This window comes from Martes martes, assembly GCF_963455335.1.
Source record: "Martes martes genome assembly, chromosome: 4".
NCBI classification, from domain to species: Eukaryota; Metazoa; Chordata; class Mammalia; order Carnivora; family Mustelidae; genus Martes; species Martes martes.
In genome coordinates this window covers 115,409,708-115,436,858 of record NC_137891.1, presented here as the reverse complement: position 1 = coordinate 115,436,858, position 27,151 = coordinate 115,409,708, and positions in this window count along the sequence as shown.

The window sequence follows — 27,151 nt, the reverse complement described above, 5'->3', positions numbered from 1 at the left end:
ATTTTTAAAAATTTATTTGTTTGACAGACAGAGATCACAAGTAGGCAGAGAGGCAGGCAGAGAGAGAGAGAGAGAGAGGAAGGGAAGCAGGCTCCCTGCTGAGCAGAGAGCCTGATGCGGGACTCGATCCCAGGACCCTGAGATCATGACCTGAGCTGAAGGCAGAAGCTTAACCCACTGAGCCACCAAGGCACCCCAGGAAGCAAATTCTGACCATGAGACTTACTAGCTGTGTGACCACAGTAAGTTTTCAAAATTCTTTGAATCACCATTTTATTATCAGTAAAGTGGGAAAATGCTACCTACCCCCAGAGAGAGACAGAAGTGTGGTAAGGAATAAAGGGGGAGTAGAGGGGGAATAAAGAATGGCATGTAAGAGGCATTTAGAAATGGTAGGTACTTTATCAAGAGCCATGTCTTTTTTAAAGATCCATTTGCTGGCTTCCACTGTCCTGTGCAGAGCCAGGAGGAAATGCCCACGTGATGTGTGGCATAATACATCATAATACAGATCTAGCCTTTTAGATGGCAGGAAAATACCAAAAGCAGTCCCTGAAAGTAAATGCAAGGTGAGAGGCTCTTGTACCTAATGCCAATGGGACGTTTGTTGGCTGTTCAAAGAAATGTATGGAGTAGTACGGAAGACTGGCCTAGAGGTTATATGCATTATACACCTGCTCTGAGGTTAGTAAGGAGAAATGGAGTGACTAAGACAAGAAAGACAGGAAATACTCAGGGACTTTGTCTGAAGCCCTCTTCCCCCAGTTACCCCATGGTAACTCCTTTAGTTCCTTCCAGCGCCCAACTCCACTTTATTTTCAATTTTTTCCCACACTTTTCACCATCTATCATATGATATAATTATCCTGTTTATTGCATTTGTTTCTCACTGTCTGACTCCTCCAGAATGTAAACTCCTTAGGGCGGGGTCTTTGCTTTCTTTGCTGATGTATCCTAAACACTCACAACAGTATCTGGTACCAATAAGTTTCTGTTGGAGGAATATGTTTTCCAGATAAGGAAACTGAGGTTCAGTGACTTCGCTTGGATAAGTTTGTTAGTTAATAGCAGAGTTAAGACTAGAACTCCATTTTTCTGCCTCCCATTCCAGCTGTCTTTCTACTAAATCATTCTCCAGGATAGAGGAGTATATGTCTAGGATTAAGGAATGATTCAGCTGTTGAGAAATCCAGACAAAACTGGAAATGAATGCATATAGACAAAATAACTGAACCATAAAAGTGACAGCAGGAAAAAAATCATAGATGTGGGTGGTTGTGTTGATTTTTTTCAGAATTTTGTTTAAGTACCTGAGACTCTGCTGTCAGTTTATCTAGTGAAATAAGATTCATGATCAATGTGTGGAGACGGAAATTTCAGACCTCATTATACACAAACTGAAGATTATTCCTTTGCTGTCACTGCAGCATTTGACACGCCAGTGAAAACAAAAGGAAATCTGTCTCAGACGCCCCTTTTAGCTTTGGCAGATGTGGAAACGCATGAGTTTGGGACGTTAATTTTTGGTTGGATGTTAACTGTGAGCACGTCCGGAGATGATAGCACCTGGCTCACACCTAGCTGAAGCCCAAGTGATACAATGAATTTCAGTCCTGGACCCCGTCCTCCAACCCCACTTGCTTCTCTTATCTCGAAAACAAAGGCAGTCTCTGCCTTTTCCCAGGCTAATCTTACACCTGAGCTTTTGGTCACGTCCCCTCCTCCTGTCACTTACTCCCTTTCTTGAAACTTAAACCTGTCCTTTCCCCCACAATGTGCAGATATGTTCAAATCTACCCCCTGCCAAAGCAAGATAATGAAAACCTCCCAATATTCTCTTGAATCAGTGAGCTATTGATGTGTAACAAAGTGCCCCCCCAAAATGGCTTGAAGCAATAACCCATTTTTATTAACTCATAGGTTAGTGAGTCCTCCGAGAAGTTCTGTTGAGCTGAGCTAGGCTCCCCTGACTTCAGCTGGACCTGAAATCTTGACTGTACATCCTCATGAGTTATGCAGTCAGCTGGTGGGTCGGCTGGGGCAGGGTGGTCAAGGATGATCTCCCTCACGTGCCTGGCAATCAGTGTGTTATTAATTATGGTGAAGTGGGGGGATGGGCCACTGATCACTTACCCAGCAAGTTAGCACAGGCTAGTCCAGCCAGGCAGGATTTCGAGAGAGCAGAAGTGCACAGGGCCTTTTTAGCTGGCACACTATCACTTCCACTTCATTTTATTGGCAAAAGCAAGTTATAAGGCCAGCTGGGGAACAAGGAAAGATCCTACTTCTTGGCGAGAGGAGCTGCAAAGTCACATAGCAAAGGGTGTAGAGTCAGGGAGGATGAAGCTTTAGGTCAGTTTGCAACCAGTGTACTTTATCTCTCTTCATCCTTAAGCTTCTGCCCAAATGTCTCTTCTCCTTCACATCCAAACTTCTAGAGAGGGTAGCTGTCTTTTGTGTTACCTACTTTCTTACAAACCAGTCACTCCTCTTCCAAATGACCTCATCTTATTTTTCTTTTATTTATTTGAGAGGGAGAAAGAGCAAGAAAGAGAGAGCACAAGCTGGGTGAGGGACGGGGTGGGGAGGAAGCAGACTCCCTGCTGAGCAGGGAGCCCCACGCAGGGCTCCATCCCAGGACTCCTGGGACCTGAGCTGAAGGCAGATGCTTAAACTACTGAGCCATCCAGGTGCCCAATGCCTCATCTTATTACCACCACTCCATTTTGATGCAACTGCTCTCTTTAAAGACAATGCCTCAAATATTTAATATAAATTACCTTCAGCATTCATCTTACTTAACCCCAATATACAATTTGATCCATATGGTCATCCCCTCTTCCTTAAAACTCTCCTCCCTTACCTTCTATGATTCACTTTCTCCTGGCTCTTTTTCTACCCTTCCGACCATTCCTTCTCAGATTCCTTGGCTCATTTATGTTCCTCCTCTGGCTAGTCAGTATTAGTATTCCCCATGTTTCTGTTGTCTTACTTTTCCTTTCTTTCCCTCCTTCCTTCCTGTTTTCATGCCTTTCTCTCCCTTCTTATGCTAAATTCTTTCTGGAATCTAATCTAGTCAAGTGGATACTACATCTCTATTCTAACTCATCTGTTGACCTACAGGAATAAAGTGTCAATGCCTAGTGGAGGTTACTATGGACTCCTCAGATGTAAAGTGTGTCTAAAACTGAGCTTAATATCTTTCTTTCTTTTTTTTAAGATTTATTTATTTGACAGAGAGAAATCACAAGTAGGCAGAGAGGCAGGCAGAGAGAGGGGGGGAAGCAGGCTCCCCACTGAGCAGAGAGCCTGATGCAGGGCTCGATCTCAGGACCCTGGGATCATGACCTGAGCTGAAGGCAGAGGCTTAACCTACTGAGCCACCCAGGTGCCCCAATATCTTTCTTTCAAAACGTGATCCTGTCTTCACTTTCTCTATTAACAGTTTTGCAACTCTTTAGATTCACTGAGCTAGAAACTGAAGACTGTCCTTAACTCTTTCTGCCCTGAGCTCCCTACAACTCAGGATACTAAATTCTATCAATTCCACCTCCCAAGTATCCCTTCAGATTCACCCCCTCCTCCCTGCTTCTCCCTGAGTTTGGGGTCTCATCCTCAATTGCCCACCTAATGCTGGAGGCTTTTACCAGCTCCCCTGATCCCTCTTTGCAGCTGGGTATGTTTCTGAAACACAAATCAAACTGTGTTACTCCTCTGCCTCATACACTGCCACTGGCTCATTTCTGCCAAGATAAAATTTGAACTTTGCATTAGATGGTGATCATCATCTACAGAAAAAAAAAAAAAAAAAGTACCCCATGTCATTTCAGAAATAGAAATGTAGGGGCACCTGGGTGGCTTGGTTGGTTCAGTGTCTGCCTTCGGCTCAGGTCGTGATTCCGAGGTCCTGGGATCGAGCTCCCCATGGGGGTCTCTGCTTGATGGGGAGCCTGCTTCTCCCTGCTGCTCCTCCTCCTCGTGCTCTTTCTCTCTGTCAAATAAATAAAATCTTTTAAAAAATAAACAAAAAATAAAAAGAAATGTATTATAAGGAAACAGGGATGGACTTGGCATGATTATGATGTGTCAATGCATCTTCACCCTTGGTAAAAAAATGTACCATTGGCGAGCCGTGTTGGGAGAGATTGATAATGGGAGGGGCTTTGCTTATGTGGCGATAGGGACTGTTCAGGAAATCTAAGCAACTTCCTCTCAGTTTTGTTGTAGACTTAAAACTGCTTTAATAAAATAGAGTATTTTTTTAAAAAGAAGAAGGAATCCTAAAGAAAGGAGAGAGAGATGGAAGAGAGGGAGGGGCAGACTTTCATGAAGGAAGACGTAGAGCCAGGCAGCAGGGGAGTTCCTTGGGAGAGTGTCCCATGTCTGCTGGCTCCTGTCTTGCTTTCTTGTATACTTCAGATCTGCTTCATGCCATGACTTTGCCGCATTCTCCTGCAGACTCCTCCCTACCCTCTCCTCACCACCCCCTACATGTTCATGAAGCACATGGCCCCCACAGGCATTCTCAATCCAAGTCTACCTAACCTTCATATCTCCTAGAGTAAGTTACTGAGAAAGGAAATCAGATTGTCTTAGCTTATGGGTTAAGTAAGCTCATATGGACCAAACAGGCCAGCCTGAGGTTCTCATCTTCAGTAGGGTCAGTAGAGAGGAATGTTCTTAAAGAACACAGAGTAGGCTGAGCAGGTAACTTAGGTCCACTATATTCCTTAATACGGCATGGTACTTTTCTATCGACTTCGATTCTTCTCCCATGGCAATGCATTTTCCACTCCAACTACAGAATTATTCCCCATTCCCTGAACATGTGCTCTTTTTCATATGCTATTCCCAATAGCTGCCAATAGCTGCCATATTCTTCTCCTCCCTAACTTCCTGGGAATCTCTTTTTATTCTTCAATGGTCAGTTCAAATGTCACCTCCTCAATAAAGCCCACCCTTACCCCTGTTAGTTGCTCTCTTCTCTGGGAATACTTAGCACTTTGCACTTAGCTCAATTAGACTATAGATCACACAAAACTGAAATTTTTTACCCCCTTTGCTAGATTATAGGCTTTTTTTTTTTTTAATTGGCAGGCACTATTCCCAGTAGCTAGTACAGCATTGGGCTCATACATAGAGATCCGAAAAGCTTGCTGAATGGATAAAGATGTGAATGACCAAAGTCTCTCCACCAGTGGTTCTCTAAGTGTGCTCCTGAATCAGGAGCATCAGCATCATCTGGGAACTTGTTACAAATAAAAATTAATGGGCCCCTCCACAGACCTACTCAGTTAAAAACTCTGAAAGTAACTGTAGTAGGCAGAATATTGGCCCTACCCAAAGCTACCCATGCCTTAATCCCTGAAAACTCTCAATATCTTATATTACAAGGCAAGGGAGAATTAAGGTTAGAGATGGAAATAAGATGATAGTCAGTTGACTTTAACATAGATTATCCTGGTTTATCCAGGTACGCCCAATGCAATCACAAGGATCCTTAAATGGGGAGACAGAAAAGTCAGAACCAGGGAGATGGCATCATAAAAATGACTTGACCAGCCATTGTTGGCTTTGAAGATGAAAGGGGGATACTAACCAAGGAATATGCACAACCTTTAGAAGCTGGAAAAGGCAAGAGAACAGATTCACCTCAAGAGCCTCCAGAAAGGAACTTGGGCCTGCTGAAACCTTGATTTTTACCCAATGAGACCCATTCTGGAATTCTGACTTCCACGGTTATAAGATAATAAATTTGTGTTGTTTTAAGCCACTAAATTTGTGATAATTTATTAAAGCAGTCACAGGAAACTAACACAGTAGGGACTCTGTGTTTAGCAAGACCTCCAGGTGGGTCTGCAGTTTCCTCCCACTATGCACTCCAGCACCTGGGACAAAGCCTCCTACAAACCTCCTTTTCTCTTGTAATTGCTTCTGTGACTGTCTCTGTATGGTTCACCACTACATCCTAGCTCCTAGCCCAGCGTTGGCACTCAGTACCTATAGTAGCTAATACTCACTGAGGATGTCTTTGTGTAAAGTGCTGTTCTAAGAACTTTCCGTGACTTAACTCACTTAGCCCTTATAATAACCTCAAGGAGTAGGTAATACTATCATCCCATATTTTATACATGAGTAAACTGAGGCACAGAAAACAAAAGCACCTTGCCCAAGGTCCCCTAGCTAGTAAGCGGCAGAGCCAGGATTTTAATTCACTCTCACTCCAGAATCCATGCTCGAACCCTATGCTATGTGGTTTATAGGCAGGGTACAGAATAAAATTGATTGGTGAGTGAATTAATAAATAAATGAATATGAAACAGTACGTCTCAACTGAGGACTTAAGAAGGACGTTTGGGAAGCGGCAGCAGAATTCTAAGACAATGTCATCTCACTTCTGATTCAGTGGAGGGGAGAAGACACACGCTTCACCTGTGTGTATGTAGGAAAGAGCACGTGGAAAGGTAATGGGGTGGCAGGAAAGGCTGGACTGGCTAAAGATGGCAGAGAATAAGACTGGAGAGAGTATACCTTGAGTAGGGATGGTGGCTCTCAGGAATGAGGCAGGTAGGAGTTGAAAGGTAACAAAAAGGGCAGGGCTAGACCTGGCTTTTTGTCACATTATCACCAGCATCTAGCCTAGGTTAAACCCTCAGAGGCCCAAAGCCCAAATCAGCAATATATATTTGTTGAATGAAAGGGATTTTTAAAAAATATTTTTATTTATTTATTTGAGACAGAGAGTGTGTGTGTATGTACACGAGGAGGTTGGGGGCAGAGGGAGAAGCAGGCTACCCACTGAGCAGGGAGCCCAACGACATGGGGTTTGATCCCAGGACCCTGAGATTACGACCTGAGCTGAAGGCAGACATTTAACTGATTGAGCCACCCTGGTGCCCCTGAATGAAAGGGATTTTTAGTGTGAAATTGTTCTAGGATCTTCAGGCTTTTGTTTCAAGTTTTTCCAGGGAAGATTTCTTATTAGATTCAGTAGAACTCTCAGCTGTGACATAAACAATATGAGGGGAAATGTTGAACAAAAATCTATGAACTGGAAGAAGTGGAGATGGGAAAGTAGAGACGTTCACTGACCACTGTTCAGTGGTCAAGACCTGGTGTCCAAGGAGTGTGGCCATCATCAGTCAAGGGACCTGTAGGCCTTGCTGAATAATGGGATGCCAGCATTTATTCAGTGTCCACTGTGTCAGCAAAAGCATGGTGCTTTCCCCACTTGAGCCCACTGAAGTAAAGTTTCCCCACAGTGGGAAGAGCCCAGGAAAAGGAAACCAAGGTAAGCAGGTCATTTTAATTTAATTTCATTTTAGTTTTAGTTTCATTTTCAAGGTAAGGTCCTAGTCCTTTTTTTTTTTTTTTAACTACAGTGAAATTTGGGAACCCCCCCCTTTTAAAAAAGATTTTATTTATTTATTTGACAGAGAGAGAGAGATCACAAATAGGCAGAGAGACAGACAGAGAGAGGGGGAAGCAGGTTCCCAATGCGGGGCTTGATCCCAGGACCCCGGGGATCATGACCTTAGCTGAAGGCAGAGGCTTTAACCCACTGAGCCACTCAGGCGCCCTGGGAAACCCCTTTTAAATAGATTTCCTTTCAGTTACCTTTTTCCAGTATCAAATTTTCTGCATTACTTTGCAGGGAGCCCTACTCTGGCCCCACTGCTCTATGCACTACAGCAGGTAGAGAGTTCAGGGGCCCAGCAGCCAGGAAGCTGGGGAAGGCAGAAGAGAAGTGAGCCCAACTTACCTGCAACACACACAGAACTCAGTGTTGCATGGGTCGAGAAGAGTGTCATGGGAAGAGGATAGCATTTGGTGCTAGATGGTCCTAGGTTTTAAATTCCACTCAATAGCTGTGTGATATTGGGCAAGTTACTCAACTTTTCTTAGTTTCCTCAACTGTACTGTTGGGCTACTCATCTTACCATGATGAGTAGCCCAACAATACAGTTGGGCTGTTGTAAGGCTTACAGATGATCATTTCTGTCCAGTAGCCACCAATGTTAGTTTCCAACTGAGGATGTCACTCCTACCCTGAGACTCACTTTCTATTAATGTGAAAGGATTATTTTTAAAAGCCATAAAAGAGGGGCACCTGGGTGACTCAGAGGGTTAAGGCCTCTGCCTTCGGCTCAGGTCATGATCTCAGGGTCCTGGGATCAAGCCCCGCATCGGGCTCTCTGCTCGGCAGGGAGCCTGCTTCCTCCCTCTCTCTCTCTGCCTGCCTCTCTGCCTACTTGTGGTCTCTGTCTGTCAAATAAATAAAGAAAATCTTAAAAAAAAAAAGCCATAAAAGACTGAAATGAGAAGAAATGCTCAAGTCTCTGTTTCACTCCTCTCTTTCTTTAGGTCCTTCATCCTCTTGGTATTCTCACTTCCCACCTCCTAGAGATGTTGCCTTCCAGAAGCGCAGAACCTGAATATAATCTAGAGGTTTTATACCGTTAATAATGTATTGGCTTTTTCTATGTAGAGTATACTGCTGGGTAGCTGAAGTTCAGGAAGTTTAAGTCACCTGGCCTAGGTCACACAGCAGTAATGTAAGAGCCAAGATCAAAAGCCAGATCACTCTGACCTTAAAGCTAGAGCTCTTTACTTAGCAGGCTGTCTCCTCTCAGTGGCAACAATTGCTCAAAGCAGATCTGGCTCCAAGAGTAACCCAAGATTTGTTCCAGAGATAGAAGCAGAGCACCCTTTCCTACCAAACATAGGACAGTAAGAATTCACATCAGGAGGAGCTCAAGCATGGAGCATCATCATCCCAAAAGGTAGAGAGCACTGCAGTGCTCTGTAGACACCTGGGCCAGGTTAGAATCCACTTACTAGCTGGGTGATTTTGAGCAAGTTACTCAGCCTTCCTCTTAGTCAATCTCCTGAAAATTGGGAATAAAATGAACATAACCAACTTCACCAGGTTATGTGGGGATCAGGTGGAGATAAGGTTTATAAAGAGCTTAGTACTAGGCACAGAACAAGTCCTCAGTGCACACCAGTCATAATCAGCCGACAGGAAGGGCAGGAGCTTCTGCTCCTCACCTGTGCGGTGGGTAGGGGGGACATGTGCTAGAATATTCAACCTCAACAGAAATGCATCTGGAAGAAATACAGGCCAATAAATACAATAATCAAGTGAAAATTTTACATATACTTATTCTTTTCACTTGAACAGGGAAACTTGGGCAATTAATGTTTGGAGAGGAATGTGAAGCAAACAGAATGAAGTTAACCGTTCCCTCATATTAATGTCATGTGACCCCAAGCCTCCAGAGCCATTTCGGTTGTGCTAAGAAGACCATGCCCAGAGTGCCTCATTAAAACTTTACTAACAATAGCTTTACCACCCATGAAAAACTGTTTTCTTCTCCCTTCCTGTGAAATCACCCCAGTTGTCTCTGAATAGAGACCCTCAAATAAACAATATTGAAGTATAGTTAGTAATGCTCCTTCCTCAGTTTCCTACTTTGTTGTACATCTTCCTGGTATTCCACCACACTGAGAATTCCAGGCTGGAAATAGCTGCGCCTCACCCCAGGCTTTGTCTGTTTATTTCATCTTCCTCCTCAGGGGCAGCCAGCAGAAACTTTCTAGAAAGTAGAATTTGTTTGAAATCCAGCAAGGTTTTCTCCAGCACTTTGACTTCCCTGATGTCCTTCTAACATGGATAATTTTAGTAGGGGTGCCACTGTCCAGGAAACCAGAAGAATAATATTTCTGTTTGCAGAAAACCGGAATCCCAAGTCTTAGTCTGGGAAGAACTGAGACTCAGTGATGTGGGGACTACATAGCCAGGCGGTGCCTTACTGATTCAAGAAGCTTTTTTCCCCTTTTAACTGGCATATCCGTTGTCACAGCCTTTCTGCATTGTGACATCTTGTGTTCCTTACTAAAATAATTTTTTTCATTTGGAATTCTCATCTTCCCATTATTGGTGACAATGCTACCAGAGTCCCCTTCACAACCATCTATTCTGGGCTATATCCTTACTTCTGTATTGATTTTTGGTGCATTATCTTGACTCTAAGCCACACAAAAAAGTCAGAATCTGCCCCAAGTCTGTCTCCAGGGTACTTGTGACCCATACATTTGCCAGTGCTACTTCCTCTTAGCCCTCTATCTTTGATATGGGTCTCTCTTCCACTGTGTGGAAGACTGTGTGTAAGGCAAAACTCTTTTTGAAGATATTCTTGCATTAAAAAAAGTGTACTATCAGTAAGTATCAATTATAATGAGGCATTTTTACCGTGGCTTGATAATGTTGGAACCAAGGAACAGTGACCACAGAGCTGAGAGCCTTGCAGCTACATTTTATTAACCCAAGTCAGGGTGCTAAGCTGATTTTCAGGCTTGATTGACAGAACCCTTTCAACATCAACCCTGGAAAACTATTAGGAGGCAAGAATCCCATAGAGGCATTCTGCTTATAATAGTTTTAATGCAGAAGTGCATTTGATCAGCAGCATGCTGAGCTCATATCATTTCCAGAGTGAGTAGCAATGTGGTTCCAGTGTCATTTACCACAACCAATTATGGTACAACCTGACAACATTTAAAACAGAATTGGATTAAGAAAAATGCATTCTCAAGATTGTAGTCTGAGTGGCAAACTATCAGACTTCCAGTGGATCTCATTTTGCCTCTCTTTCAGTATAAGAACAAACTGAAGAAGAAGAAGATGAAGAAGGAGGAAGAGGAGGAGGAGAAGGAGGAGAAAAGGACACTTTTAAGGGCCTGAGGTTGAAAGCATAAAAAAGCAGGATACAAATGCTTTCTTTGGTACTCTTTTCTGTTATTGCAAGTCTGTATACAAGAGTCAGACATTCTTTCTCCAAGTACTAGATTCACTTCCCCAAATCAGAGAATGCATTTCTCAGCCCCCTTCACCATTCTTATCCTCCACAAAAAGCACCAGTTCTAATGAATAAAAATCTTTGCGATATAATAAAACATTAGCCATAAAGCCACCACTGTGTTCAGAGGTTCTACTCCAGTGGCAATATTGACTGATCTGTGGACCAACAGGAGGATGTCTTCTAAATATTTCACACCTTGGGGCGCCTGGGTGGCTCAGTGGGTTAAAGCCTCTGCCTTTGGCTCGGGTCATGATCCCAGGGTCCTGGGATCGAGCCCCGCATGGGGCTCTCTGCTCAGCAGGGAGCCTGCTTCCTCCCTTCTCTCTCTGCCTGCCTCTCTGCCTACTTGTGATCTGTCAAATAAATAAATAAAATCTTTTAAAAATATATATAAATATATATATATATATATATATATATATATATATATATATATTTCACACTTTAAGAGGATCAGACAACCAGTGCTATCTTCTGAATTAACCAGCTATGAAGTTCACTGGGATAGTCCACTTGGGGTACCTGTCCAGGAAATCAAGTATCAAATACTTTCTTTTTTTTACAAAATAGCTTTACTGAGTTATTAGAATATAAAAGTGTTACACTGCCAAAAAATTCAAAAAATATGCAGGAAAGCAATGAAAAATAAGGGTATCATTCAGACATAAGCACTGTTGATACTCTGGTATCACCTACACACATATTTGGCAACAAAAATGTTATTAAATCCCTTCCTTTTCTTCTTCTTTTGAGTTACACTGAAGCTACGTCCCTGTTTATCAAGCTTTAATGTGACTAAGAATCACCTGAGGGATTTTAAGTACATGGATGGCTGTGCCTCACATCTAGAGATTCTATGTCAGTAAGAAGGGCCTAAGACCCAGGAATATGCATTTTATCAAGCACTGCAAGTGATAATTCTTAAACTACACTTTAAGAAATAAACATTTTTGCAAATACATATCTTTCATTTGATGATTTTCTTAGGATAAAGTTCTAAAAGTGAACTCTTCACTTTGGCACAGGCTATGCCATGCAGCATTTCATAAGCTACCTTATCTGTAGTTACCTTGTTGATAAAAGGGTTAGGTCATGAAGACAGGTATATGTCTCAAGGCAGGAAGAACATTTGAGGCATGGGTGAACAGGGTAAGTCTGTTCAAAGGCCCTTAGAATTGGCCTGTCAGGTGTCTGTGGGATTAATAAATCCCTTTCAAACAACCCCTTGAGGGTGCCTGGGTGGCTTAGTCAGTTAAGCAGCTGACTTTGGCTCAGGTCATGATCCCAGGGTCCTGGGATTGAGTCCCGCATTGGGCTCCTTGCTCAGCATGGAGCCTGCTTCCCCCTCTACCTGCTTCTTCCTCTGCTTGTTCTCCGCCCCCTCTCTGTCAAATGAATGAATGAATGAATGAATGAATGAATAAATAAATAAATAAATAAATAATTTTAAAAAACAACCCCTTGGCTCTTCTATGGAGCTTGAAAATGAGAAAAGTTAAGGTGGGATGGGGCAAAGACACATGGTAAGAGTGGGTTTAACATCTTGGTTCCTGAGAGGGAAGGATGCCTGTCACTGCCATTTGCATAGGAGATTGCTGCCAACAAAGAATCACCAAACAAGACCATTCTATCCCCAAGTTCCACTTGTATAAAATCCACATTTGACTGGCATTCTGTTTCCAAGTTTTCCAAAAGTTTGAGAGATGAGAATAAGAAAGTATATAGGTATTTCTCCATTTCCGAGATATGAGTGTGCTGAAGAAAGTACACATACACTCACTAATGGGAACAAAAACAGGCATGCATTCCCTACTTATAATCTCCCAACTCCAACCAGAAAGAAGATTTCCAACTATAAAGAATAATTTTGTAAAGAATATTTACAAAATGTAAAGAATAATGTAATGAATGTAAAGAATAATTTTCCCAAGGTCACAAAATATGGAAATCAAATAGGTAGGCATCCACTTTCAATCCTTATAAGAGAAAAAGTTTGTCTTCCATTTTGGGGGGTAAATGTTATTGAAGTATGATACATAAAAAGAAAGTATTCAAATCACAAGCTTACTAACACAACATGCTGGTATAAATTAGCATCCAAATCAAGAAACAGAAAATACTCCAGCCCCAGACATCCCCTGGTGCCAGCTTACAGCCAGTATTCTCTCCAAAGATAGCAACCATCCTGATTTCTAACAGTTTTAATTGATTTGACCTGTTTTTGAGCTTTATATAACTAGTATCATATACTATATGCTCTTTTACAGAGTTTTTTGGCTAGATTTTATAAATCATTAGTCTAACTCCTTCTGTTGTGTACAAACATGTCCCAATATTGAAGCATAAATATCCCCCCAAAAGAAATTTAAAAGTATATACTTTAAATAAGTCAGTGTCCATTTGTGCCACTAACATTGAAAAGCTTTATCTAAGTTGAGCCCAGCTGAATTTCTGGGGCCCTTGAGTCTGTCCACGGGAAGTAATAATGATCCTAAAATGCTACTCCCTGGGGTGCATGACAGACAATGTAAGAGGCAGTAAAATGCAGTAGAAAAAAGATGAGCTTTTGGAACCATATTTAACTGAGTTCAAATAGAATAATCTCCACTTACCAGCCATACTATCTTGATGAAGTCACATAATCTCTCTGGGGCCCAAACACATAATATTTGTTTTTTAGTTACTTCTATGCCTGTAAAAATGGGGGAAATATCTCATTAGGTTGTTGTGAAAATTAAATTAAGATCACAAATGTAAAGTAGTTGACATATATAATAGGTGTCCCCAAAATGTTCATTCTCCTTTCAAAGACCAAACATTGATTATCCATCAAATTTAGCCTGTTGTGTATACACAACCTAAATAAATATATTTTCATTTCCTTTTTAAAATATATTTTCAACAGCAACTATCTCAACCACTAACTAGCAAGTTTAACATCGTTTGGAAACCAGGTTTGTGATCCAAGGGAATTTAAAGTTGTTGACAGAATCTTTCGCAGAACTGTGAAATGTCACTGTTCATTCTTTGGAAACCTGAATGGCATCATGTCCCTCACATATCCCACCATGCTGGCCTAGCTGTTTATTTATTAATGATTTCCATCATAAAACCATTGTTCTCTCGGCTTCCTGTGATGGCCAAAGAGCACACAAAATCATCATTTTCCAATGAGGGCACAAAGCATCCAATGTACTTCCCATGACATTATCATTTTATTAATAGCCCTGATGCCAATCAATTTACAATGGTCTTTCAGTTATACACGTGCTCGATCATGTAACAATCATGTGATTTCTGCATTTTCACCAGTATCCATATTAAATCTCTGACAGATTGCTAATGAGCTGATGTTGGAATGACAGAAGAGTCTGTTATCATTTGTCCATTCACAGTTTCCTCACCAGCCCATCTGTGCTCGGAACAGAGCCACCACGGAGCATGCAGGCTGGGACAGTTTCTCCATTTACACCTTTTGCCTTCAGAGGCCTCTGGGAAGCCTGTCCCTAATTAAAGATTTTAACAAACATATTGCCAGCTTTCTAACACTGTTATTAAACTGCTCTCTTTTGTTAGGAAAAGGTGCTGTTTGTCAGCAGTTTGTAGATTTAGACATTTAGTGTGTGTTTCTGTAGCCCTGAAAAATATTTGTGGTTTTAAAACAATTCAATTAGTGTGTTATGCATGCATGTACCTGCATGCACAATACATATGGTACACATGCTATCAAAATCCCATATAATTATTCACACTCACAAGGACAGAAAAAGAAACGTGTATTTTTCTGGGCACACAGACTTCTCTACAAAAAAGGGAGCTGTGGAATATTCTAAGGTTGAATACTTTAAGGTTGGAAATGTTATGACAAAATGATCAGACTGAGATCATGGCTCAGATAATTTGGGGTAAGGGCAAAGTATTTTACCTGAAATGTTTGTATAATTAGGGCACACTAAAAAGAATCTGATTTCCCTGCTAGAATATACATAGTTAGGAAGACAGATGTACACTTGTACTAAATGTCGAACTATTAGAGTGGTGGTTCTCAGTGTGGGTGCGGTTGGGGAGGAGTGGGGAAGAGGGATATGGGGCCCACTGAGAAGCTTTCATGACACCATTTCCCACCACCACCATCAAATTTGGATGTTCTCCATTACACCCAGCTGAGAATCACTGAAAAGTGCTCTGAAAAAATAAGGGAGATGACGGAGCTGGCAGCTTCCTGCCCAGGAAAAGCTCTTCAATCATTATCTTGGAAATGGGTTCATTTTCACTTTTTCTATAGCTGAGTGTAGAGAGGGCTGGTTCTTCTGGTAATAGCTATGTAAGGTTTTTCAGACTAACACTGAGGGGCCTGAGACCTTCACCACCAAAGCAGGAATATTACCAAGGAATCCAGCTCCTTGAAGATCAGAAGGTGACTTTGAAGGCTGCTTTGGAATGACTTCCACCAGTTGACACTGTGACACTGAAAGACTCCCAGTGTGCAAGTTTTGTGGCCACTTATCATTTTGATTTAATGCAGGTTTTGATGCTTTGATTTAATTCTTAAATACAAGCAGGTCTGAGGGAGATGTCACAAACCATAAGGCAGGGTCCTTGTCCTAAAATAATGTGCCTTCTAGAGAGCTAATACACATACATAAAAACCATATATTCTACCTAATGTCACAGGGTAGCCAATGCTAAGAGCCAGATGATTGGCACAGATAAAGGGGAGTTCAGAGGCTGGAGAAATCACTTCTAGAGAGGACAAATTAGGTAGGTGTAGGACTCTTTGAGGGAGGGAGAGAAGACATTGTGAGCTGGGATAACAGTGGGGAAAGACAGAATTATTTCGGGAAACTTGAATAGGCTGCTTTGGCTAGAGCAGAAGTTAGTGATGGAAAATTGAGAAAGGAAGGTTTCAAAGGTACAGGGTCACATTGTTAAGGCTAAAGATCTGTACTGTGTGTGTGTGTGTGTGTGTGTGTGTGTTTTGGTTAACTGATTTATTTTTCCCTTTTAGATAGACTTATTTTTATTTTTATTTATTTTTCTGACTTAAAAATTTTTTTTTTATTTTTTTTATTTATTCGACAGAGAGAGATCACAGTAGACAGAGAGGCAGGCAGAGAGAGAGAGGGAAGCAGGCTCCCTGCCGAGCAGAGAGCCCGATGCGGGACTCGATCCCAGGACCCTGGGATCATGACCTGAGCCGAAGGCAGCGGCTTAACCCACTGAGCCACCCAGGCGCCCCTAAAAAATTTTTTTAAATTATTTACTTGTCAGAGAGAGAGCAAGCTCAAGCAGGGGAAGCAGCAGGCAGAGGGAAAAACAGGCTCCCCACTGAGCAAGGAGCCAGATGTGGAACTTGATCCCAGGCCCCTGAGATCATGACCTGAGCCAAAATCAAGAGTCTGACACTTAACCAACTGAGCCACCCAGGCGCCCTTATTTTGTAATTTCTATATGGATAATAATATCTTCTGTGAACAAAGACAGTTTTATTTTTTCTTTCCCAATCTAAATATCTTTTATTTCCTTTTTTGGTTTTATTTCATTAGCTAGCATTTCCAGGACCATGGTGAAAATAAGGGATGAGGAGGGACATCCTTGTCTTATTCCTGATCTTCACACAAAACCTTCAAGTTTCTCACTACTAATTATGATGTTAGCTTTAGTTTTTTGTGTTATTTATCCAGTTGAGGACATTCCCTTTTATTCCTAGTTTTCTGAAAGTTTCTTTTTTAATCATAAAAGAATGTTGAATTTTGTCACATGTTTTCTCTGCATCGATTCATCTGATAATGCAATTTTTCTTCTTTAGCTTATTGATGTGTTAGGACCATATTAATTGATCTTGTAATGTTGAATCAGCCTTGTACACCTGGAATAAATTCCACTTGGTTCTGGTATATTATTATTTTTATACATTGTTGGATTCAATTTGCTATCATCTCACTGAGCATTTTTTAAACTTTTAAAATTTAAATTCAATTAATTAATATATAATGTATTATTGGTTTTAGAGGCACAAGCTTGTGATTCATTAGTCTTACATAATACCCAGAGTTCATTACATCACATGCTCTCCTTAATGTCCATCACCCAGTTACCCCATCCCTTCAACTCCTCCCCTCCAAGCAACCTTCAGTTTTTTTCCTATGATTAAGAGTCTCTTATGGTTTGTCTCCTTCTCTGGTTTCATCTAGTTTTATTTTTTCCTCTCTTCCCCTATGATCCTCTGTTTTGTTTCTTAAATGCACATATCAGTGAGATCATATGATAATTGTCTTTCTCTGACTGACTTATTTCACTTAGCGTAATACCTTCTAGTTCCATCCATGTCATCGCAAATGGCAAGATTTCATTTCATTTTTTTTTTTTAAGATTTTATTTATTTGACAGACAGGGATCATAAGCAGGCAGAGAGGCAGGCAGAGAGAGGAAGGGAAGCAGGCTCCCCGCTGAGCAGAGAGCCCGATGCGGGGCTCGATCCCAGAACCCTGGGATCATGACCTGAGCCGAAGGCAGAGGCTTTAACCCACTGAGCCACCCAGGCGCCCCAAGATTTCATTTCTTTTGATGGTTATTTAATATTCCATTGTATATATGTACATGACATCTTCTTTATCCATTCATCTGTTGATGGACATCTGGGCTCTTTCCATAGTTTGGCTATTGCGGATGTTGCTGCTATAAACACTGGGGTGCAGGTGCCCCTTTGGATCATTACATTTGTATCATTGGGGGTCTTAGGGTAACTCTATTTTCAAGTTTTTGATGAACCTCTATACTGTTTTCCAGAGTGGCTGCACCAGCCTGCATTCCCACCAACAGTATAGGAGGGTTTCTCTTTCTCTGCATCCTCACTAACATCTGTCATTTCCTGACTTGTTAATTTTAGCCATTTTGACTGGTGTGAGGTAGTATCTCACTGTGATTTAGATTTGTATTTCCCTGATGCCTAGTGATGTTGAGCACTTTTTTATGTGTCTGTTGGCCATTTGGATGTCTTCTATCCATTTCTTGATTGGATTATTTGTTCTTTGGAAGTTCAGTTTGATAAATTCTTTATAGATTTTGGATACTAATCCTTTATTTGATATGTCTTTTGCAAATATCTTCTCCCATTCTGTCTGTTGTCTTTTGGTTTTGTTGACTGTTTCCTTTGCTATGCAAAAGCTTTTTATTTTGATGAAGTTCCAAAATTCATTTTTGCTTTTGTTTCCTTTGCCTTTGGAAACGTTAGACGTTGCTGTGACCGAGGGAGCCAAAATCTAGAGTTGGATGCTTAATCTACTGAGCCACCCAGGTGCCCCTCGATCTGTCCATTTCCAGTACAGGAATGGTGAAGTCTCCAATTATAATAGTGGATTCATTTCTTTTTCCTTACGGTCCTCTCAGTTATTGCCTCATGTATTTTGTTGCTCTATTGTTAGGCATTCACATTAAGGACTCTGATGTCTTCTTGAAGTATGTGACACCTTTATCATTATGTAATGTCCCTTTTTAACTAATTTCTCTAATTTTCCTTGCTCTGAAGTTTGCTCTACCTGAAATTAATATAGTCACTACAGACAGCTTTGTTTTTTTTAAGATGTTATTTATTCATTTGACAGACAGAGCTCACAAGTAGGCAGAGAGGCAGGCAGAGAGAGGGAGAGGAGGAAGCAGGCTCCCTGCTGAGCAGAGAGTCCTATGCGGGGCTCGAGCCCAGGACCCTGAGATCATGACCTGAGCCGAAGGCAGAGGTTTTAACCCATTGAGACACCCAGGCGCCCCAGACAGCTTTTTTGATTAGTGATTGGCATGGTATATCTTTCTCCATCCCTTTACTTTTAAACTTAAAGTTTCTTTATATTTAAAGTACATTTCTTGGGGTGCCTGGGTGGCTCAGTCATTAAGCGGCTGCCTACATCTCAGGCCATGATCCTAGGGTTCTGGGATCAAGCCTTGCGATGGGCTTCCTGCTCAGCTGCGAGCCTGCTTCTCCCTCTCCCTCTGCCTGCTGCTTCCCCTACTTGTGTTCTGTGTTAAATCAATCAATCAATGAGTCAATCAATCTTTAAAGTCCATTTCTTGTAGACCACATATATTTGGATCTTGTGTTTTGATCCCCTCTGACAATCTTTGTCTTTTAATAGTTGTATTTAGACCAATGATATTTAAACTTATTATTGGGTTAGCTGGATTAGTATCTACCATATTTGTTACTGTTTTCTATTCATTGCCCTTGTTTTTTATTCTTTTTTTTTTTTGTCTTTCAGGGTTTTTTTGTCTTTTGTGGTTTTAATTAAATATTTCATATGATTCCATTTTCTCTTCTTAATATATCATGTAAAATTTTTTTTCTTTTTTACTTTTTTTAGTGATTGCCTGGAGTTTGTAATATATATTTACAACTAATCTGGGTCTATTTTCAAATAATACTCTATTGCTTCCTGGGTAGTGCAAGTAATTTTTTTTTTAAAGATTTTATTTATTTATTTGACAGAGAGATCACAAGTAGGCAGGGAGGCAGGCAGAGAGAGAGGGAGGAAGCAGGTTCCCCGCTGAGCAGAGAGCCCGATGTGGGGCTCGATCCCAGGACCCTGGGATCATGACCTGAGCCAAAGGCAGAGGCTTTAACCCACTGAGCCACCCAGGTGCCCGCAAGTAATTTTTGATGCAATATATTCTTAATTCCTCTCTCTTGTCTCTTGTATCATTGCTGTCAGTCATTTCACTTATACACAATATATAGACTCACATCCTAAGCAAACATAATGGAATATATTATTGCTATTATTATCTTGAACTATTATTTGTTAAATCAATTAAAAATAAGAAAAATGGGGGTGCCTGTGTGACTCAGTGGGTTAAGCCTCTGCCTTCGGCTCAGGTCATGGTCTCAGGGTCCTGAGTTCGAGCCCTGCATGGGGCTCTCTGCTCAGCAGGGAGCCTGCTTCCCCTGCCCCTGCCCACCACCTGCCTCTCTGCCTACTTGTGATCTCTCTCTCTCTGTGTCAAATAAATAAATAAAATCTTTTTTTTTTTTTAATTTGACAGACAATCACAAGTAGGCAGAGAGGCAGGCAGAGAGAGAGGAGGAAGCAGGCTTTTCTCAGTCTTATTTTTCTTTGCTTTTCAGTTTTGGAAATTTCTATTGACATATCTTCAAGCTCAGAGGTTCTTTCTTCAGCCATGGTGTTCAGTCTACTAACGAGCCCATCAAAGACAGTCTTCATTTTTGTCACAGTGGATTTGGTCTCTAGCATTTCTTTTTCTCATTCTTTCTTCGAATTTGTATCTCTTTGCTTAAATTATCCATATGTTCTTACATGTTGTCTACTTTTTTCCATTATAGCCCTCAGCATATTAATCAAAGTTGTCTTAAATTCACAGTTTGATAATTCCAACATCCCAGGCATATCTCAGTCTCATTCTAATGGTTGCTGTGTTTTTCCAAAAGGTTTTTTCCCCCCTTTTGGTATGCCTTGTAATTCTTTGTTGAAATCCAAACATGATGTACTTAGTAAGAGGAACTGCAGTAAATAGGCTTTTAATGATGTTGTGATAAGGTGGGAGGTGGGTAGGAGGAGGGTTCTATAGTCCTATGATTAGGTCCCAGTCTTTTAGGGAGTCTATGCCTCTTGGTTGTAAATGTCACAAGTGCCACTCAGTTTTTCTTCAGTTTGAGGTGGGACAGAATGACTGGAGGGGGCGAGAGTTGGGTATTTCCCTTCCCCTAGGCTGGTTAGACTCTGTCAAAACCCCAATAGATTAGGCTCTAGTAAAATAGGTTCTCTAAGGCAGGTGTTTTCAAGAACAGAATGCTCCAGTGTTATTTCAATATGGCCACTCTCCTTCCCCCTTACCACCAAAAGCACAAAGGGAATTTTTATTTTTCTCTAGTCTTCTCTAGGAGAACCTGTTAGAGTTCTAAGAGGTAAAACTCAAAAGAGTGTGAGGTCCCTTTCACTGTAGTTTTTAACTCACAGACCTATCCTCACTGAGCTTTTAGCAATTTGACAATTATAGTTCAAGGTTTTCTACCACAGCACTGATTTCTACAGAGGTTTCTGCTTATGAGTTTCAGCTCAGGTAAATTGTGATTCTCTGTATCTGCTTGTCCGTCTTTTTTTTTTTTTTTTTTAGGGGCAGTGGTTTGCCCTATAACATCATTTCTCTGACAGATCTAAGAAGAGTTATTGATTGTTTGCTTGTTCAGCTTTTTACTTGTTGTCTAGACAGTGATGACTTCCAAGCTTCTTACATGCTGGAATTCAGAAGTCTGTATTTTATCTTTTAGGTAGGGCAGTTATTGAAGAGAAATAGGTAGGCTGACTAACTGGTTGGTACACTGGTTTTTTTTTTTTTAAATATTTTATTTATTTATTTGACAGACAGAGATCACAAGTAGGTAGAGAAGCAGGCAGAGAGAGAGAGAGGAGGAAGCAGGCTCCCCACTGAGCAGAGAGCCCGATGTGGGGCTCGATCCCAGGACCCTGGGATCATGACCTGAGCCGAAGGCAGAGGCTTTAACCCACTGAGCCACCCAGGCACCCGGTACACTGGTTTTTAACAAGAAGATGACTTGATCAAAAGTTATTGTGTAATGGATTTTGGAGCTTAGGCAGCTGGGCAGCTCTGCTGTCTTGGTTACCTCTAATCTGATCTAAGATGACCAAGGCTAGGGTAACTGGGGTGACCTGGATCTCATCAATGGGTCTTTCAGGCTCCAGCAGGCTGACATGGAGATGTTTTTCCTCATGGCCATGACAGAGGACAAGAGTGCAAACAAAAATGTACGAGCTTCTGCTTATATGACATTTATTATCATCCCATTGGCCAAAGCAAGTCATATGGCTGAGCTAAGCCTCAAGGGTTAGGAAAATGGACTCCATCTCTTGAAAGGAGAATTACAAAGTCACGTGAAAGGATACAGAAAGGAGTGAAGAATTTGGGCCACAAATGCAATTAGTCTACCACATTTGGATTCAAATCCTAGCTCTTTTTGCCATGTGACCACAAGCAAGGCACCTGAAAATTAGCATAAAAAGAGTACTTACCTCTTATAAGCGTGGTTGTTTGCATTAAATAAAATGACACATGTAAAATACTTAGTATAGTGCCCAACCTACCTAAATAATAAATATGAAGACTTGTGGTAGCAGAAATAGGGCTTGGAATCCATATGGTCACTTGGGGTTGTGGGCCTGTATTAGGGTGATGTTAAGGGAAGTGAAAACACCTAGTGATATTTGAAAGAAACAGCAAAGGATGAATTTCAGGAATAGTGTTCACAGGCCTAAGTAATTAGGACAATGGTGATGTCCTTGTCAGAAGCAGGACAGTCAAGTGGTTGCTGATGTGGGGGCAGATGTCTATATGTCTACCCAGCTGGATCTCTAGCCTAGTCCCCGGGACTCACCACGAAAAGAACCGTGGAGTCATAGACAAAAACTCTCTCAGCAGGGCACAAAACATAGTATTTAACAATCAAGTTTCATTTGAAAAACCTGCTATTACCATTTCTTCTATATTAGGGATAATCACTCTGAAGAAAACTTGGAAAGACTCCCTCTCAGTCTAATTTTTAAGAGAGACCTTCATTCAGGACTCTGTGACAAAGTTGAGCACAGCCCAAGTGGAGAGGTGATTATCCTTAAATTCACAATATATCCTGGGCTATAAGGTGCCAGAGGTCAGAGTGATGGAGTTTTTAACCCAATCTCATGCGTCTAGTTTTTGTAACAACTCTCAGTCCAATGGGTGTTCATTTGTACTAGAATAATTCCAAGTGCTAACCCCAAAGAAGACTCTCACAGCCTATTAGCTTAAGCATTGCCAACCAAACAAAATAGCAAATTTCCCATGTAGAATGATTTAAGCAGCGTGACTAGGATAAATAAATAATGAAGGCATTTGTTTATGCCTACTTACAACATTCCTCATAGGCAAAAGGGGAAGAAAACATCATTCTAAGCCTGAGAAGGCAGCCCGTGCAGGCTCATCAAAAATATGCATTTTCTTTTATAGTCAAAGAGTGTGAGTTTGCTCTGCTTCACCTCCTGGCCTGGGCTTCTCTGATATCCATGTAATTTAAATGAGAAAGTCATTCTAGGGAGTCATCACATTTCAAAGAAGTGACCCTTTTTGGATGTTGAAAGGATCCCCAGTGTTTGGGTTCACTCCAGGGTGAGGTGGTGTCATGGAGTTCTTGCGATGTCACTCAGGGAAACAGACCTTGGAAAGTCTAAACAGAAGTTGTTTACCTTGTCTTTTTGCTTGTTGTGCAAATGGGCCTCAGCTTTGGAGAGAAAATAAGCACATTTCAAGCTCAGCCTAAGTCAAAATTCACCACTGCTGTTAGTCAAACCCTAATAAAGAAGGACTTTTTATTAGTTCTTGGAGTTGGCTGATGTCTACTATGAACTTTGCAGCTAAGACATCCATAGCATTCTCCAAATTGACCCCAAGCTAGTTCACCTTCAAAGGGCGCCTTGGTTGAGGCACTCTACTTCCCATTCTCTCTCCTGAGGAACAGGTTCTGCTGAGTTCCCACATTTACACCGTGTCCCCCAGAAAGGAATTCTTGGTCCTCTGGGAAGCAGAAGCACTCAAACAACCATACTTGTCATAGTATTATACTTCAGGTTGCATCCAGATGTGGATTTCCATCCAACCTGTCCTGAACGTCATATATTCTCACCCTGTCCTAAAGCCACTACTTCCCTAAAATCCCCATTGGCCCACACTGGTGAGGTTTGGTGGGGAAAGTCAACCAGAGTCCCTCTCCAAACAATGCAATTAGAGAAGACCCCTTCTCCATTTAGGCTTTATCCTCTGATAACTGGCTTCTGTCTTTGCAGCATAGAGCTTTCTGTACTTTCTCAACAGCTCAACTGGAAATGCTCCCTCTCCCTTTTACCTGCCAAGTTAGGTTTAAAGAGAGGGTGCCTGGTTCCTGGATCCTAGGAAGGTGTTAAATATCTCTGCCACTAGGAATCCAGCTAGAGACATTAACACCTACCTCCTGGCTCAAGACCGGGTGTTAATGTTCCCACTGCCAGGATGTCTTTCATCCAGGGTTTTTCTCCTAGCCAGCCCTTAGCTAGTGCCAGAACCAGGGAAAGCAAGTCAAACTAGACTGGGCTTCTGACAGTAACAAGCTTCAGTTGGTGAACACACAACCAACAACTCCATCTTATAATCACTTTTAAAGCATTTTGAGGAAGGCACTTTCAAAGACGGAGAATATGCAAGTCACGGAAAACACTACTTTAAATGTTCTGCATACCGTCTCTAATTTACCAAAGCTATTTCACATTAAAAAAACAAAGATCTTTTACTGAGGGTTTACTTAACATACATTAATGCTTACCAGAATCCTGAGAGGTAGTTATTGTTATTCTCATTTTACAGGCGACTTCACAGGCTCCTAGAGGGTAAATAGTGGGCACCTGTCACACCAATCCGTGGCTGCCAAGTCTTGCCTTTAACCATAGTTCCTCTCCTGAACTGCTAATCCTGACAATAACCTTGTGAGAGTGCCAGGGAGGGTGCTATTTTGTAGAGCAGAAACTGGAAGATTTTGACCAAGAACAAAAAGTAGAAGACTTTTGACTTGAGCCCAAGTCCAACTGAGTCCTAGACTACTCTACTTTCTAGCAAACCACACTGCTGATGCTCACCCCCAATATCTTTCCCCAAGGCTTCACCATTCGCTTACTCTTTCAGAGAACATACATTTATTGAACTCTTGCTATGTGTTAAGCATTGTTTTGGGTGTGGAGGATTTAAAAAATTAAGAATCAGAGAACTTACCCTCAAGTTACCTATGTCTAATAGGGGAGATAGGCAGGCATAAAAACAAGTCTAATACAAAGCAGAGAAGTAATCTCTACCACCTCAAAGGTGGAAATATCAAGTAAAGTTTGAAGGGGTTAGGATGTATTATCTCCAAGGGAAATACATGAATGTCTGAATGTGTGGAAGGGACCACCCATTCACAAAGTATCTCTATACTCCAGCAACTCGCTGAAAACCTATGAAGATTCCTGTATCTACAAAAATCCAAGTTGTATCACCAAAAGAAAGAGAAGCCTGCAAATGGAATTTTGGTCAAAGCAGTCATACCCTAGGTAACCAAATAGGTAACAAAACTATAGAAGTAATCTAGATTAAACATGGGAATGAAATGATAGAATTACCACCGTTTTGCAATTCTGAGTAAAATAATAGATTTAAGCTATGATAGTCAACAGTTGCTAACATCACAAAAAGAGAGAGATAGATATTGTAGGTCTCCTGATAAAAGAACACAATACACCCATGACACAGCCTTGTCAAAAATCCAAATCTGAATTTATTTTTTTTTAAGATTTTATTTATTTATTTGACAGAGAGGGACACAGCGAGAGAGGGAACACAAGCAGGGAAAGTGGGAGTGGGAGTGGGAGAAGGAGGCTTCCTGCTGAGCAGGGAGCCTGAAACAGGGCTCAATCCCAGGACCCTGGGATCACCACCTGAGCCAGAGGCTGACACTTAAGGACTGAGCCACCCAGGCGTCTCCCAAATCTGAATTTAAATGAGCTTTTAGATCTAACTAGTGTCTAATAAGAAATACAGGGGACAGGGGAATATGGTAAATGATACCACAAGGACACAATTAATAATTTCAGTATGTGGAAAACTTTCCAGAACTAATGAACAGATTTCTATGATATATAAATTACAAGAGAGAGAGAAAAAAAGAGCAGGATGAGAAGCCAATACATTAAGAGATTCAAGAGATATATCACCTGAGCAATTGGTGAGCCTTCTTTGGATCCTGATTCAAACAAATAAAATGTAAAAAGCAAAAACAAGTAACAAACCAAATGCAGGAAAAAACTGTAAGACAACTAGAGACATGAGATCTGAACTCTGACTTGATAGAGGATGCTTTTAAGGCATTATTCAATTTTCTTAGATGCAACAATAGTATTGTGTTTTTTTTAAAGTATCCTTGTTTTTTAAAGGTAGATATTGCAAAAGCCATAGATTAACTAGCCTAGGAGTGTATGGGCCCTAAGTTCTTGGACATGATGCATTATCTAAACATCCTGTCAACTCCTGGTCATTTAGAATTATCCATCACATGGTCATTAAAAACCCTGATAAACCAATAAACCAACCAGAATTTTTAACTTGCTTTTCTGCCAGGCCTTAGATTTAAAAATGTGAGGGAAGGGGTGGGGTTAAGTTATATTTTTCTTAAAGTATCTTATGTAACCTTTTTTTTTTGGATGTAACCTTTTAAATTGTAGTTTGCATATTGTAATTTCTCAGTAAGCTAATAAAAATAATAATCATTTTCTAAAAAGGAAATAAAACGAAAACAATTATATATTATATGCTTCAGAAAAATGTACTACTTCTGGGAAAGTCACTTTTAATTATTTTTATAGTGACCCTTTTATAAAGTGGAGAGTTTAAGGTGTTTTTTAAATTAGTTAATTAATTAACTAATTATTTTTTATTATTATGTTCAATTAGCCAGCATATAGTACATCAGTAGTTTTTAATGCAGTGTTCAATGATTCATTATTTGTATATAACACCCAGTGCTCATCACCACACATGTCCTCAGTTTGAGTTTAAGTTTGCCTACAATTTCCATTTAGAATCTTGTGTATTGCATTTCCTTTAAGTGGGGTTCACCTGCAGGCTCTTCAGGGACCAAGTCCATTCATGCCCTTCCCACCTGCTATCCCACATTAGGGGACCAGAGGCTTCTTACTATCACTCTTGATTCTCGGAGATAAATGCCTGGAGTGTTTGAATTGAAAACCTCCCAGGCTCTTTGATTTGTCCAATGGCTCTGACACAGGCCCTGCTAGGGCTGGGTCTTTTAGAGAGGCCCCTTAATTTGGAATAAAACCCCCAGCCAACAGCAAGTGCTCACAGGACAATAGAACTCTAGTACTTCACTGCAATGCACTTTGCATCTTTGAGCACTCAAGGGGGTAACCTTAATGAGCACAAAATATTCATCTCTAATAAGAACATGCTGTCATAATCACCCTCCATGTGATAAATAACCTAGAGGTTTTCTCTTTGTTAGGTTAATGCTTTTCCACAAGATAATCTAACCAATTCTCTAAAAAATAATCACACGTTATCAGGCCCCAATATAGTAATATGGTGAGGGTTTTTTTTTTAATGTTTTGAATCTTGCCTTAAATAAATCCTATCCAAATAAATGCTCTCTTTTTAGCTGGCACCAAAGCTTGTGTTGTTCATTGTAATCAAGCTCCCAGTTGGCTAACTCTTCA